This window comes from Heterodontus francisci, unplaced genomic scaffold (genome assembly GCF_036365525.1).
Source record: "Heterodontus francisci isolate sHetFra1 unplaced genomic scaffold, sHetFra1.hap1 HAP1_SCAFFOLD_151, whole genome shotgun sequence".
Classification (NCBI taxonomy): domain Eukaryota; kingdom Metazoa; phylum Chordata; class Chondrichthyes; order Heterodontiformes; family Heterodontidae; genus Heterodontus; species Heterodontus francisci.
In genome coordinates, this window is record NW_027141586.1 from 2,701,342 (window position 1) to 2,716,947 (window position 15,606).

Genomic DNA, 15,606 nt, shown 5'->3' on the forward strand with positions numbered 1-15,606 from the left:
GCAGGCTCATTCCCGGGGGACATGGGTTCAAATCCCACCATAGCAGAAGGTGGAATTTAAAATTCAATTATGTAATGCATTCAATTGATGAATAAAAACTGGAATTGAAATCTGGACTTAATAATGTTGCCATGAAGCCATCATCGATTTTTATAACAATCTATCTGGTCCATTAATGTCCTTTAGGGAAGGAGATATACCATCCTTATCTGTTCTGGTCTCCATGTAACTCAATGTGGTTCACTTTTAACTGTCCTCTGAAATAGTCTAGCAAGCCACTCGGTGTCAAGAATAATTATGGATGGACAATAAAGATGTAGGAATGGTATTCCAGAGATTTTCATAAGGGTCGTTAACTAGTCTAGGACATAACTCTGGACACAGGTCTTTGTGTCTACATTCCTGGCAACGATAATGTGAAGCCTCATGTCCACATATATAAACAAATGTTGTTTATAAACTGTCTAGGACATAACTCTGGACACAGGTCTTTGTGTCTACATTCCTGGCAATGATAATGTGAAGCCACATGTCCACATATATAAACAAATGTTGTTTATAAACTGTCTAGGACATAACTCTGGACACAGGTATTTGTGCCTACATTCCTGGCAATGATAATGTGAAGCCTCATGTCCACATATATAAACAAATGTTGTTTATAAACTGTCATCTTTTTGATTGGTTACTCTATGGTTCAAACATGAGAATTACATGAAAGAATGACACAGCACTCAAAGTTCAAATTAAACAGCAATGACTCTACTAGATTCAATAGGAATACTACTAGTTAACAATTATACAAAATACCCATTCACAATACACCAATTAGTCACAAACATGTTACAAGGAGTCATGCATACATGATAACCCAGTGAGCATTTCCCTCCCTGCTAATCGTTCTGTCGCTGACCAATCTCCTCGACCTTATCACAGAATCACTATTTCCAATGATTTTGCACCTTTCATATCAAGGTGGGCTGAATGTTTCACTGACAAGATCACACTGTCCTATCAAAATCCACCGTAGGCTACAATTGTCCAATGAGATGTCTAATTCTTTGTTCAGACGATGATATGAGATACTGCCTTGCTGGTGAGCATGTGTTTACATTTCCTTCAGTAATTTCATCACCCCTTGTGGATGTTACAGATGCATCAGGATTGTTATCAGAACAAAAAATAGCAGATTTCATTCCTGGTCACAGACACATTTTGAACCACAGGACAATTAAACAATCCAAATCCCTTACATTCCTGGCGTCTTACAAACTGTTACTTCGAGAATTTCTAGTTTATTTGCATTTCAAAACAAGACATTGTAAAGGAATTCATAGAGTCAAGGCAGCTGGAATCTAGAGGCCCCTCCCCCCCCCCACCCCCCACTGAACGATAAAGACAATGACTTAAACCAGGCTCAAAGTACCATCATGGAAGGGTAGTTAGTTAATGACTGACCAATCAAATGAACAGAAATGGCCTTTTACCTAATATGGAACAGAACCAAGCTGGGAAATGTGTATAAATTAAGAGCTTGTAAGACCCCAAAAGCGCACATCATCATCAAGAAGAAGACAGAAGATAGACTCCAATGAAGAGACAAGGTTCCACAGTTAACCGGAGGTTGAGGACCGGGTGTTCCATTGTGAACACAACTGCTGACCACTTCCCTTTGCTCAGTATCACCATGTTCTGCTTATTGTGCAGAACTTCATTCAGTCTGTGAAGCTTGTGAAAGCAGCCTCGTACACATGTAGTTTTATAGCTAGTCTGAGCTGCAAGTCCCTTTTAGATCTGATCTCCCAACATAGACTGTCATTGTAATTGACCTAAGTCTGACAATTACATTCAATCAAACCCCAGATCTTACAAGTGGTGCTGAAACCCGGGACTTTGACTACAATGCAAACCAAGGGTGTTGTAGCAAAGTTTTGCAAACATAGGAATATTCGTTTGACCAGTGAAAACTCTTGCAGGGATAAACTCTTTTGAGGGACGGCAGATTATACTGACCCAGTGATGTCTCTTTAAATGCACATTATGTCACAAAAAGACAATGGGAAGAAGGGTCTCTGGGAAACATATGAGGAAGAGTTATGCACTAAGTGTAATATGGACAATATCCAGTCCCTGTTAGGAGACTGTCGATGGAAGCATGCACACGTTCCTTTTAAAATATAGTGAAGTTTATCCAGGTACACGTCTTGGCTAAACATCAGAAGGGTGAAAAGGCTTTAAATCTGACTCCATATCCAGCATCACACCGTGCACAGTGCGATGAGGAAGTGATACAGTCACAGGTGAGAGAAATGGTAGCTCAAAGTGAACAGACCCAGCAGCAGCAGCAGACACAGCTACATGAGTTACACAATAAGCTAGTGTACTTTACTGTCACTATACAACAACAGACACTTAATGCAGTACAGGCTTGTGCAGTTCAGCAGCAGTTAGAGTTAGCAGAGAAACATATTGTTACTGTCACACAGGATAATGTCCAGTGACCCAGAAGTTAGAGGAATCTAGAGGTGTCCTTAGGGAGTTACAGGAGTGACCCCACCGGAAGACAGAGCATGCACAGTGCAGGTCCAACTTTCAGTGATTGCAAACCCAGAGGGAAAGCAGCTCCCAGGCGGGTGTAGCAGCCGTCACAAAAAGCAGAGTATCACACAGGTGGTACTAAAACGGAGCAGGAGGCCTCAGAGGTGGACAATGTTGGAGCGGGAGAACGTTTACCAATCTGTCCCGTTAAGGTAACCTCCTTGGCAGTCTGTCCCGTTAATGTGGTGACAACACCGAATGGAACAGTCTGTTACTCTCAATCCCACCATGACACCTGTGAGGTTGAGATATAAAAGGAAAGGAAATGTTTCGGAGCCACAGTAAGGCTGAAACAATGTCTGAGGAGAACAGGAGGAAAAGCTTGTGTTTGAGTAAGTGGGTCTGTTTTTGTATTTGAAAGTTTCCTGTTTGATTTCTTTGTCTGTCTCAGCCAGTGTCTATTACGGTCAGTTACGTCTGGTCCTGCATGCTGTCTGAATGTAGTTGGTTGTTTAACATGTGTGTATAGTTATATTTTAAACTGGTGTGAGTGGGGAGGACAAAAGTTTTGATAACATGGATGTTGGAGTGTTAAATAGCAATTGCTTTCTGCTGGGAAGGAGACAGAGAGAAAGAGAGACAGAGAGAGAGAGAGAGAGAGAGAGTGAGAGAGGGAGTGAGTGAGTGAGAGAGAGAGAGAGGTGTTCCTCCAGGGGGCATAATGAGTAATGACACTCAGGGACAGAGGAAATGTGAGCTCTGGTACTTTGATTGTTCCTGTAGGTAAAAACCTTGAAAACCCTCTTTCCACCTCCTGCCGCTATGGGTGTGGATGACACGGACTGAAGTTCCTGTGTTTAACCGGGATCTATTCAGAATCTGGCACACTTGAGGCCTTCCACCATCGGTGGATACCGCAGGGGCTGGGATACAAAGAACAAAGATGCATCAGTAATGCCGAGAATGGCATTTTAATTTGAGCATTTGGTTTATTTATCTATTTTAATAAAATTATTTTAAAATTTATATAAAGGGGACCTGGGGAATAAAGTACCCATCGACAAAAATACAAAAGGGGCCTGAGGTATAAAGGCCAGCTTTAAAACAAACGGGGTTAGATCCAGAGTAAATCTCCCTCTGCACAGTGGAGGGTTTGGAGGTAGAAACAGAGATGTCTAATGAGACCGAGGTCTCTGAACCTCCTCACCTCTCCATGGATAAGAGAAGGAGGCGTCCCTTCACTGCAGATTGCGAGAGGAACAGGGTCTGTCTCCTGGTTGGTCCTCGGACTCCCCGCGCTACCAGTACCATTGGAGCTCGAGGCCTAAGTTGCAGCTTTTTATCCCACAAAATGGAATGGGTACAGAAGCCTCTGTACCTTTCACAACACGCGAGGTTGGGGGGGGGGTGGGTGGTAGTGGTGAAGCTCCCCTCCCCTGATGGGGGAGACTGTGGATCCACCAGGAGAAAGCATTCCATCTCCCACTTGGTCCGGTGTCCTGGGTGGGGCTGAGACCTGTGAGGGTCAACGCTCTCGGCCACCTGTTCCTGCCATCCAGGATGGATCCGCCCTGGAGGTTGATTTGAATAATGTTAACATTGCCCTGTCTGCTGGTATTGTGGCGCTGGCAGGGTGGGAGATGGCCTCCTCTCTCTACCTCGGGTCCCGCTCCGGCTGGATTTCCAGTGTCGAGACACAACTGCCTCCCCCTAGGCTGATCACAAGCCCGGGGACGGAGGGGGAGAGGGTGTCCTGAACCACAGGCACTCATATTCCTAGTTTCCCCAGAGGAATCTAGGAATGACTCCTCCACCATCGATCCTGCGGGTTCGATCATGAGGGAGGTGAGACTAGCTGTCGTGGCCTGGATTTCCACTCCACAGAGTGTGGTGGATGAGTAGGCCACGGACGGTGACGGCACGGAGGAGGATGGGGACTCGGTGTGGGGCACGGAGGACGACCTTGAATCCATTGCCATTGAGGCGGTGCACTCCCTCATGCCTCCTACCGAGTCTCCTCTCATGCCCATTGCAGAACTCCGGGACTTCATTGCTGCTTGCAGGGATTGTCACAATAAAGTTCAGCTGGCCCTTGACCAGTGTGTGGAGCTGGCGCTGATCATCAGGTCTGTCCGTCTTGCCCTCAAGGTGGGTGGTAAATGTGAAAAAGATCGTGCGATGTCTGTTCAAAGTGTCCTCTCTGGATTGCTGGGGGAGTGGAAGGCGATGAGCAGTTCCACTCTCTCCTCACAGTAAGGTATTGGTGACAGGATGGTGGTATTGTTGACATGAAGATATCCATAGCCAGACTCAACATCAACAGGAGCAGGGGGCGTCTCTCAGCCGTTTTCAGTCTCACAGTCCTCAGGGAAGGGAGATATGCGATGAGCTTTCTGCAGGAAACCCACATTGGGAGACGATGCTACCTGGCTCCTGGAGTGGCAGGGTGACTTGATGGATCAACTCCCTCGACTTGGTGGTCGCCTGGTGGAATCTCCATCCCAACTCCAGTGCCCTCATCAGGAGGCCTCAGGAGGAGAGTTCCGAATTGACCGACTCTACATTTCACAGACATACGCCTCCTGCATCTTGGTGGCCTTCATGTGGCTGGTGCCGTGCTCAGACTACCACCTGGTGTGGGCGGAGTTAACTCCACTCTGCACACGGGAGGGTACCGTGTACTGGCACTTATTACAACTGGGTGCTGGAGGACGAGCGATTCCATGACTCATTCCGTCGATCTGGGCCGGCTGGAGAAGGAAGCAGGGGGGCGTCCTCTCCCTGAGTCTATGGCGGGATGTGGCAAGCCTCACATCCATGTCTTCTGACAGAAGTAAGCAAAGGGGTCGACCAAGAGGCGGGAAACCGAGAATGGCCCCTAGAGAGGGAGGTGCGCGACTTGGAGTCCCATCTCAATCAGGCCATCACAGACCCCATGCTGTGACAGGTGTGCAAAGAGAAGAAGGGCGCGCTGAGGGACCTGCAATTCATATCGTCCCGAGGCGCATATTTAAGGTCGCAGATCCAGATCCTGGAAGATTTGGACCACACCTCACCTTTCTTCTACTCACTGGAAAAATGGCCGGGGGTCCATAAGCAGCTCGTTGAGCTGCTGGCAGATGACGGATCCTCCATCACGGATCCGGAGGGAATGGGCTTCCTGGACCGTACCTATTACAGTGTGTTGTTTTCTCTGAACCCCTCCAGCGAGGACACGTGCAGAGTTTTATAGGAGGACCTGCTGAAGGTCAGCCCGGAGGCTGCCAAAGGATTGGAGTCTCCGCTCACATTGGCGGAGCTGTACGGTGCCCTCCACCATTTCTCAAGGAGCAAATCGCTGTGGCAGGATGAGCTGACCGTGGAGTTTGGCAGCGTGTTCCTGGACGTCCTGGGGGACAAATACATGCGGGTCCTGGGGGAAAGCCTGACGACCCGTGAGGTGCCCCTCTCGTGGCACAGGGTGTTTGTCATCCTGTTACTGAAGAGGGGTGATCTCTGCTTGCTTACGAACTGGTGTCTGGTCTCCCTCCTTAACACGGATTATAAGATCTACCCCGTCCAGGAATTCCCAACACAAAGAGAGAAGCATCTCGTGAGACACTGTAACTACAGTCCCCAAACCTCGTCCAGAGTTGGGTCACCAAATCCTCTGTCCTCCCTGACTGTTTGCAGCAGCTCACAACACAGCCTCCAGAAAACCATCCACAGCACCTCCACCAACTTTATAATAGCAGAAGTAAGTCAAAAGCCCCTCACCTTTAAGCTGGATGCCTGGTCATTTTCAATAGCACTGGAGGGGGTTCCTTGTGCTGCTGAATGTATGTTCAGCTGAGAGAGACTGACACAGGCAGTCAGTGGATAAGCACAGACCAAGTTTGAAAGACGTATATCAAAGCTGCCGGAATGGCTGATTGACACCATATTCAGACCCCTCCTCATGCTACAGACACACACACACGTTACACCCAGGCTGGCACCCCGGCCAGCCTGGGTGTCCTGTACAATGTACTGGATGTGACTGGCAGTGCAGCTCACACCATGTTATGGATCCAAACTTCCACAGCACCAGTGGAGCTGGAGAGATGAAATGTGTGGTCAGTTTCAGGAATATTGGAAATGGACAGGGGATTGGGATAATCAGAGGGGTGAGGCCATGGAGGGATTTGATCATACGAGTGGGAATATTAAAATTGAGGTGTTACTGGACTAAGAGACAAAGTAGGCCAGTGAGCACAGGGATGTTGGGTGAACAGAATTTGGTGTAAATTAGAAGATGGCAGCAGAGTTTTGGATGACCACAAGGTTACAGAGAGTAGAATGTGGGAGAGCAGCCAGGAGTGTGTTAGAATAGTCAAGTCTCGAGGTAACAAAGGCATGGATGAGGGTTTCAGCAAAAGCTGAGACCATCCAGTGTCTGCACCTGTCCACCTCAAAGACTGCCCTGTGTCCTATCCTCAGGCTGGTGGGGTATCAATGGACCCTCATCCAGTGTCTACCCCTGTCCACCTCAAAGACTGCCCTGTGTCCTATCCTCAGGCTGATAGGGTATCAGTGGACCCTCATCCCTCGATTTGCAGAGACTGTGACTCCTCTTTATGAACTACCTAATGATGGCGATGACCAGATTTAACCCGGTTGGACTGAAGAGATCACGGAAGCAGTAATACAATTGAAGAAATCTGTAGCACAACGTGTCTTATCTCACCTAACCCTGACAATACTTTCCACATGGAGTTGGGGGACACAGTGAAAAGCCTGACTGCTGACCTATGTAGAGAAAACCAGGAGAAACTACTCCCTATTGTGAATGATCCAGAATTGTGAGTGGGTCTGAACTGATTTACTCAGTTTGTGAAGGACATTTGTTAACCACGTTCTGGGGCATCAAACATTTCACTTACATCACGGGGTTCAACAGGGTGATACTGCCCAGTCCATTATAAACTTTCCCATTACAAGAAAGCAGTAATAATAGTATTCCGCTGTCAGAGAGTCGTAGTCATTTCAGCAGTGAATGAGGCCATTCGGCCCATCGAGTCCATGCCAGCTCTTTGTAGATAAATCCAGTCAGTCTCATTCCCCAGCTCTGTCTCCATGTTCCTGCAAGTTTATTTCCCTCAATTGTTCATCCAATATCCTTCTGAAATCATTCACCATCTCTGTTTCCACCACCCTCGTAGGCAGTGATTTCCAGGCCTTTCCCACTTGCTGTGTAAAAAAGTTGTTCCTCACATCCTCCGTATCACTTGTCCACAACCTGAACTCTAGTCCTTGCACCATTAACTAATGGGAACATATTTTCCTGTCTACATTATCCAAACATGTTACCATCTTATATACCTCTATCAAATCTCCCCTCAATCTCCTTTACTCCATGGAAAACAATCCGAGCTTTTCCAAACTAACCTTGTAGCTAAAATCCTCCATCCCTGGAACCATTCTGGTAAATCTCCTCTACACCCTGTCAAGGACCCTCAGATCCTTCCTAAAGTGTGGTGAACAGAACTGGATGCAGTCCTCCAGTTGGGGCATAACGAGAGCTTTATAAATTTTCAGCATGACTTTACTTATTCTGTACTCACTACCTCTATTTACGAATCCAAAGATCCCATATGCTTTACGAACGACTCTCTCAATATGTCCTGCCACCTTTAAGTATCTATGTACATGAAACCTATGTCCTTCTGTCTCTGCACACTCTTGAGAACTGTACCACACTCTTGAGAACTGTGCCATTAAGTGTATACTGCCTCAACCTGTTACTTCTGATATAATGTATCACCTCACACTTGTCTATATTAAATTCTATCTGCCTCTTGGCTGCTCATTCTGCTAGTTTATCTATGTCCTGTTACATTGATCGGTATCAACCTCACTGTCTGCTGCGCCTCCAAGTTTTTCATTATCAGCAAATTTTGAAATATTGCTCTGTGCCAATCTCCAAATTATTTATACATATCATAAAAAAGCAGTGGTCCTAGCACTGACCCTTGGGGAACACCACTGTCTACCTTCCTCCAGTCTGAAAAACAACTATTTACCACAACTCACTGTTATCTTTCATTAAGCCAGTTTCTGCATTATCCAAGCTGTCCGACCCTCCTATTCCATGATCATCAATTAACTGTCCAGCTGTCACTAACAGACTGTGAAAGAAACTACAAGTGCAGATTAAAATTAAGTGAAATGCTAAATATAAAAAATAACTAAATTTTGGAAAGATATCAACTCAAGTTTCAGTCACTCATTAACTTTACTGCATCTAGCACTCTGTACAAGCCATACTCCCTAAATCTGGACTCTGTGCAACTTACTGCATTTAGAGTTTAGGGAGAGAATTCCAGGGCTTAGGGATGAGAACAGAAAGTGCCGGAAATACTCAGCAAGTCTGGCAGCATCTGTGTAGAGAGAAATAGAGTTAATGTTTCAGATCTGTGACCATTCATCAGAACTGGTAAACGTTAGAAATGTAACAGTCTTTGAGCAACTGAAAGAGGAGAAGGGGGAAGAAGAAGAAGGAAGGACAGTCATGGGACGGAGAGGGGAGAGATTAAATGACAGACTGTCACATTTGTAACGTTTACCAGTTCCGATGAAGGGTCATAGATCTGAAACATTAACTCTGTTTCTCTCTACACAGTTGCTTCCAGACTTGCTAAGTATTTCCAACACTTTCTGTTCTCATTTCAGAGTTCCAGCATCGGCAGTATTTTGTTTTTATTTTAGTGTTTAATTCACTGCCACTTCTCCTCCAGGAATGCCTACCTTGAAGAAGTTCTGCTCTTCGCTTCCAGAGCTTAGGGCCTCGGCAGCTAAAGGCACGGCTACCAATGGTAGAGTAATTAAAATGGGGGATGCTCAAGAGGCCAGAATTAGATGTGTGCTGATATAGGGAGTGGTGAGGCAATGAGGGATTAGAAAAGAAGGCTAAGAGTTTTAAAATTGAGGTGTTACTGACCAGGATCCAATGTAGGTCAGTGAGTACAGGGTGTGATGGGTAAACAGGACTTGGTGTGAGTTAGGACATGGACAGCACTTTTTGGATCACCTCAAGTTGATAGAGGGTAGAATGTGGGAGACCAGCCAGGAGTGTGCTGGAATAGTCAAGTCTACAGGTAACACAGGCAAGGGGAAGTGTTTCATCAGCAGAACAGCTGAGAGAGGGGCAACGTTGTGTGATGATACAGAGGTGGAAATAGTCAATTTTAGTGACAGCGTGAATATTTGACAGGAATATCATCGCAGGGTCAGCAATGACAGCAGTTTGTGAACAGTTTGGTTTAGTCTCAGACAGTTGTCAAGGAGATGGATGGAGTATGTAGCTAGGGAACGTTTGATGTGGGGTTTGAAAACATTAGCTTCAGTCTTCCTAATATTTAATTGACATGGCAGATGTGTGAGGTGGTACGTTGTGGGAATATTTTACTATATTATTTGATCATGGGATGTGGGCGTCGCTGACTAGACCAGCATTTATTGTCCATCCATAATTGCCCTTGCGAAGGTGATGGTGAGCTGCATGCGGATGCATGAGGAGAGATAATATAAGCTAAATGGTTCCACTTTACAAGTGGTGAGAATAAAAGAGAGACCTGGGGTGTTTGTGTGCAATCTTTGAAGTTAGCTGAACAGGTTAACAAACAGTTAACAAAGCAAATAGATACTTAGGCTTTATTAATAGAGACACAGAGTAGAATAGGATGTTATATTAAACCTATAGAAAAGACAAGTTCATCTCCACCTGGAATATTGTGTCCAATACTGGGAAACCCACTTTAGGTAGCACATGAAACCTTTGGAGAGGGGATAAAAAAGTGTTGCTGGAACTGTTCCAGGGATGAGGGATTACAGTTATGTAGCTGGGATGGTTCACCTTAGAGTAGGGAAATTTAAAGGGAGATCTGATCGAAATGTTTAAGATTATGTGGAGTTTAGATAAATTAAATAAAATGAAATTGTTTCCAATGTGCGAGGGGCCATTAACCAGAGGACACAGATTTACGGTGATTGGAAACAAGAAGCAGAGGTGACACAGGGATGTTTTTATGCAATGGGTGTTTAGGATTTGCAATGTATTGTCTGATAGGCTGAAGGATACAGATTCAATAGTAGATTCCAAACGGCAATTGGATAGATATCTTAAGGCGAACGAAATGGAAGAATCTGGGAAAGAGCCCGGGTGTGGGACTAACTGGAAGCTCTTCAAGGGTGACAGCACAGACTTGATGGACCAAATGGCCTCCTTCAGTGCAATGCTATTCTATAATTCTATGATTGTTCCTGCCTGTACTTTCCCAATACTCCTATCCTTTCACCAGGTGTTTGATAATGTACCACATAACAGCTGTGTTACCAAATTAGAAACATATGGGATTAAAGGACCAATGCCAGCCGTGGCTCAGTTTGCAGCTCTCTCCCCTTTCAGTCACAAGCTTCTAGGATCAAGTGTCACTGCAGGACTTGATCACAAGAATCAAGGCTGACACTGCAGTGCAATACCGAGTGAGTATTGCACTGCCAGATGCACCATCTTTTGAATGAAACGTTAAACCAAGGCCCCGTCTCTCCTCTCAGGTGGATGTTAAATTTCCCATCGTATTATTTAGAAGCAGAGTAAGGGAATTATTCCCTGTGTCCTGGTCAATATTTATCATTCAATCAACATCACAAAAACAGGACTGATTATTATCACATTGCTGCTTGTGGGAGTTTGCTCTCCTTCATTGATTACAAGAGTGACCACACTTTAAAAAGTACCAGTTGGGAGTAAGATGCTTTGTGACGTCCAGTGGTCATGAAAGGCGCTATAGAAATGCAGCTCTTTTTTATATTCAATGCCAGCATGCAGGAAATTAGCTAAGTGACAGAAAGCAGAGAGTAGTGGAGAATGGTTGTTGTTCAGTCTGGAGGGAAGTACACAGTGGGATTCCCCAGGGTCACTGTTGGGATCACAGTTGCTGTAAGTTAATACAATGGGCTTGTGTACAGAGGGGATAATGTCAAATTTTTCAGATGGCAGGAAACTCAGAAATGTTAATAAACAGTGTGAAGGATAGTAACAGACTTCAGGAGGACAGAGACTGACTGGTAAAATGGGCAGGAACATGGCAGATGTAATTTAACACAGTGAAGTGTGAAGTGAGACATTTGGTGAGGACGTATGAGGAGAAACAATGTAAACTAAATGGTACCATTATAAAGTGGGTGAAGGATTAGAGAGACCTGCGGTGTACACACACAGATCATTGAAGGTAACATGTAGTGTCCTTGGTGTTAGAGAGAGGCACAGAGTAATAAAACTCAGGAGGAAATGCTGATTTTTACACATCATTGGTTTGGTCCCAGCTGGAGAATTGTGTCCAATTCTGATATGATTTTCAAGAATATGGGATATGGACAGGGGAATGGGACTAATTGGAGGTGTGAGGCCATGGAGGGATTCAAACGCAAGAATGAGAATATTTAAATTAAGGTGCTGCCAGACTGGGAGCCAATGTAGGTCAGTGTGCACAGGGGTGATGGGTGATCAGGATTTGATGTGAGTTAGGATACAGGCAGCTGAGTTCCGGATGGGCTGTGGTTTATGGAGGATTATAACTGGAAGGGTGACCAGGACAGAATTGGAATAGTCTAGTGTGGATTTAACAAAGGCACGGATGAGGGTTTATGCAGGAGATGTTTTGAGACAGAAGTGGAGACGGGTGATATTACAGAAGTGGCAGTAGGCAGGTTAAGTGACGGAGAAAACATGGCGATGAACTCAGCTCAGGTATAAATAGAACATAGTGGTAGTAAATTGTCTGGTTCAGCCTCAGACATTGGCTAATGAGGTGGATACAGACAGTGGATCGGGAACAGATTTTGTGAGAGAGACTGAAGACAGAGGCTTCAGTATTCCCAGGATTTACATGGCAAGAACACAAATCAGTGACATATGGTTGATAGATATAATAGTTGGATACAGAGACTTACCAGGGACACCAAAAATAGCGAGGATGGGATAGTAAATCGTTTCAATCATCTTTAGTGCATAATAGATGCGCATTTCTAATGTTCTCCAATAATAATCTGCAGTAACTTCGCCAAACCAATAGGAAAAACTCTTGCTGCCCATTTTTGTAACATTCCAATCTATTATTCTCAGATTCTGATCCATTTTTGTTACATTCCAATCTATTGTTCTCAGATTATGATCCATTTTTGTAACATTCCAATCTATTGTTCTCAGGTTATGATCAATCCTTTTCCGCTCTCTTTAGCTGCTGTTAGTGTGGGGGTGACGCTCCCGGCTTGGAACAACACATTGGAGGAACTCCCTTATTAATAGAAGTGGAAAACTCTCCAATGACACAATTAGGGTCCATGGAGACTGACATTAATTACACACACTGAACAAACAGATACAGTTAATCCCTGTCAAACCAGCATTTAGTGTTCCAAAATAAAGTATAACAGTGACCCAGACTGGATGGGATGTATGAGGTTTGTTGAGGGAAGGAGTAGAAGAGGCACTGGCCAGAAGCTTTCACTCCTCCTTGGCTATGGGAGTAGTGACAGGGGAGTGGAGGACTGTAAATTATGCACCCTGTTTAAAAAAAGAGATGGGATAAACCCTGTAACTTCTGACCAAACAGTCTTATGTCGGCGATTGGAAATTTCTGGAGGCCATAACCCAGCTCAAAAATATATATTTCTTGGAAAAACATCTGATAATAAATGACAAACAGGATGGATAGCTTGATAACCAATCATGTCTGATAATCTTGATCAAGTTAGTTGATGACATAACTGTGGGTGTTGATGAGGACAGTGTGTTTCGTGTTATGTATATGAACTTTCAAAAGGCCTGTGATCAAATGACATTTCATAGACTTGTTATGAAAAATGGAAGACATGGATTAATGTGACAGTGATAGTGTGCATATGACATTGACTCAGGGACAGAAAGCAGAGAGAAGTTGTGAACAGACATTGTTTATTCTGGGGGAGGGGGAGTGTACAGTGCTATTTCTCAGGGGTCAGTGTTAGAACCAGTGCTGTTCCTGACATGATATAGAATTAAATGTAAAAATAAACAATTTCAACTCCTGCAGATGACATGAAACTCATATGCAAGAGTGGCAAAGGCGCAGACCACAGAATTATCCAACCTCACAGACTGTGTATTTTTTTTTATTTATCATGGACTCTCATCCAACACCAGTGTATTTCTCACTCTAATTTATTTGTGTATGATTCTCGTGTCTGTGTGAATGTGTAGCGTACATGTTTATTATTTTATATAGATCCAGTTTAGTTTGTTAAGTATAATAAACTCACCTCTTGTTTAATCTCAAGAAAACCTGTCTGATTGGCTCTTTCACGAGCACAATAAAAGTACAAGGTAAAATACTCACTGAGGTGGTCAGCACGTCCACTGCTAAAAAGGAATAAAGCCTATTGTTGTCAAATCTGAGATAGGACAAGAGGGGACCTGGGACCACTCCTCACATGGCTGTAACAGAAATTGATTGTAACCCAATGACAAACGAGAAATTAGAAGTCGGAAAAGCAATTGATTCCCAGAAAAAAAATGAAGATTTCAATGTAGGTTTTATTGTGGCTTTCGCTGCTACAGCACTAAATAGTTCACATTCGAAGCCAGTACCATCCTAAGCCACAGTTTATGAAAATATGAACAGATGAATTAGGAGCAGGAGTAGGCCACTCGGCTCCTCAGGCCTGCTCTGCCATTCAATAAGATCATGACTAATCTGATTGTAAACTCGACTTCTCATTTCCACCAGCCCCCGATAACCTTCAACCCCTTGCTTATCAATAATCTATCTACCTCTGCCTTACAAATATTCAAAGACTCTGCTTCCAGCGCCTTTTGAGGAAGAGAATTCCAAAAATCCACGATCCTCACAGAAAAAAAATCTCCTCATCTGTGTGTTAAATGGGTGACCCCCCCCCCCCCTTTATTTTTAAATAGTGACCCCTAATTCTAGATTCTCCCACAATGGGAAACATCCTTTCCACATGCACCCCGTCAAGACCCCTCGGAGTCCTATATGTTTCAATCAAGCCGCCTCTTACCCTTCTAAACTGCAGCGGATACAAGCCTAACCTGTCCAATATTCCCTCATAAGACGGCCCGCCGATTCCAGGTATCAGTCTAATAAGCCTTCTCTTTACTGCCCCCAATACATTTACATTCTTCTATTAACAAGGAGACCAATACTTTACACAATACTCCAGATGTGGTCTCACCAATGCCCTGTGAAACTGAAGCATGACCTCCATACTTTGGTATTCAATTTCTCTTGCAGTAAACAATAACATTCTATTAGCTTTCCAGTTACGTGCTGTACCTACATACTAGCCATTTGTGATTCATACACTTGGACACCCAGATCCCTCTGCATCTCAGAGCACTGCAATCTCTCACCATTTAGATAACAGGGTTCCTTTTTATTGTTCCTGCCAAAGTGGGCAATTTCACACTTTCCTGCAGTATACTCCATTTTCCAGGTCTTTTCCTACTCACTTAACCTATCTATATTCCTTTGCAGTCCCCTATGTCCTGTTCACAACTTAGTTTCCTACATATCTTTGTGTCATCGGAAAATTTAGCAACTATACCTTCGGTCCCTTCATCCAATTCATTTGTATAAATTGTAAAAAGGTGAATCCCCAGCACTGATCCCCATTGCACACCACTTGTTTAATCTTGCCAACCAGAAAATGACCCATTTATGCCGCCACTCGGTTTCCTGTTCGCTACTCAATCTTCTATCCATACCAATAAGTTACTCCCTTCACCATGAGCTTTTATTTTCTGCGATAAACTTTGATGTGGCATCTTATCAAATGCCTTATAGAAATCTCAGTACAGTACATCCACCGGTTCCCCTTGATCCACAGCACATGAAACTCCATCAAAGAACTCCAACAAACTGATTAAACATGATTTAACTTTCATAAATCCATGTTGATTCTGCCTGATTACCTCGATTTGGTCTAAGTGCCGATTATACCACCTCTAATAATAGCTTCCAACTTTCTCCCCAAGACAAATGTGAAGCT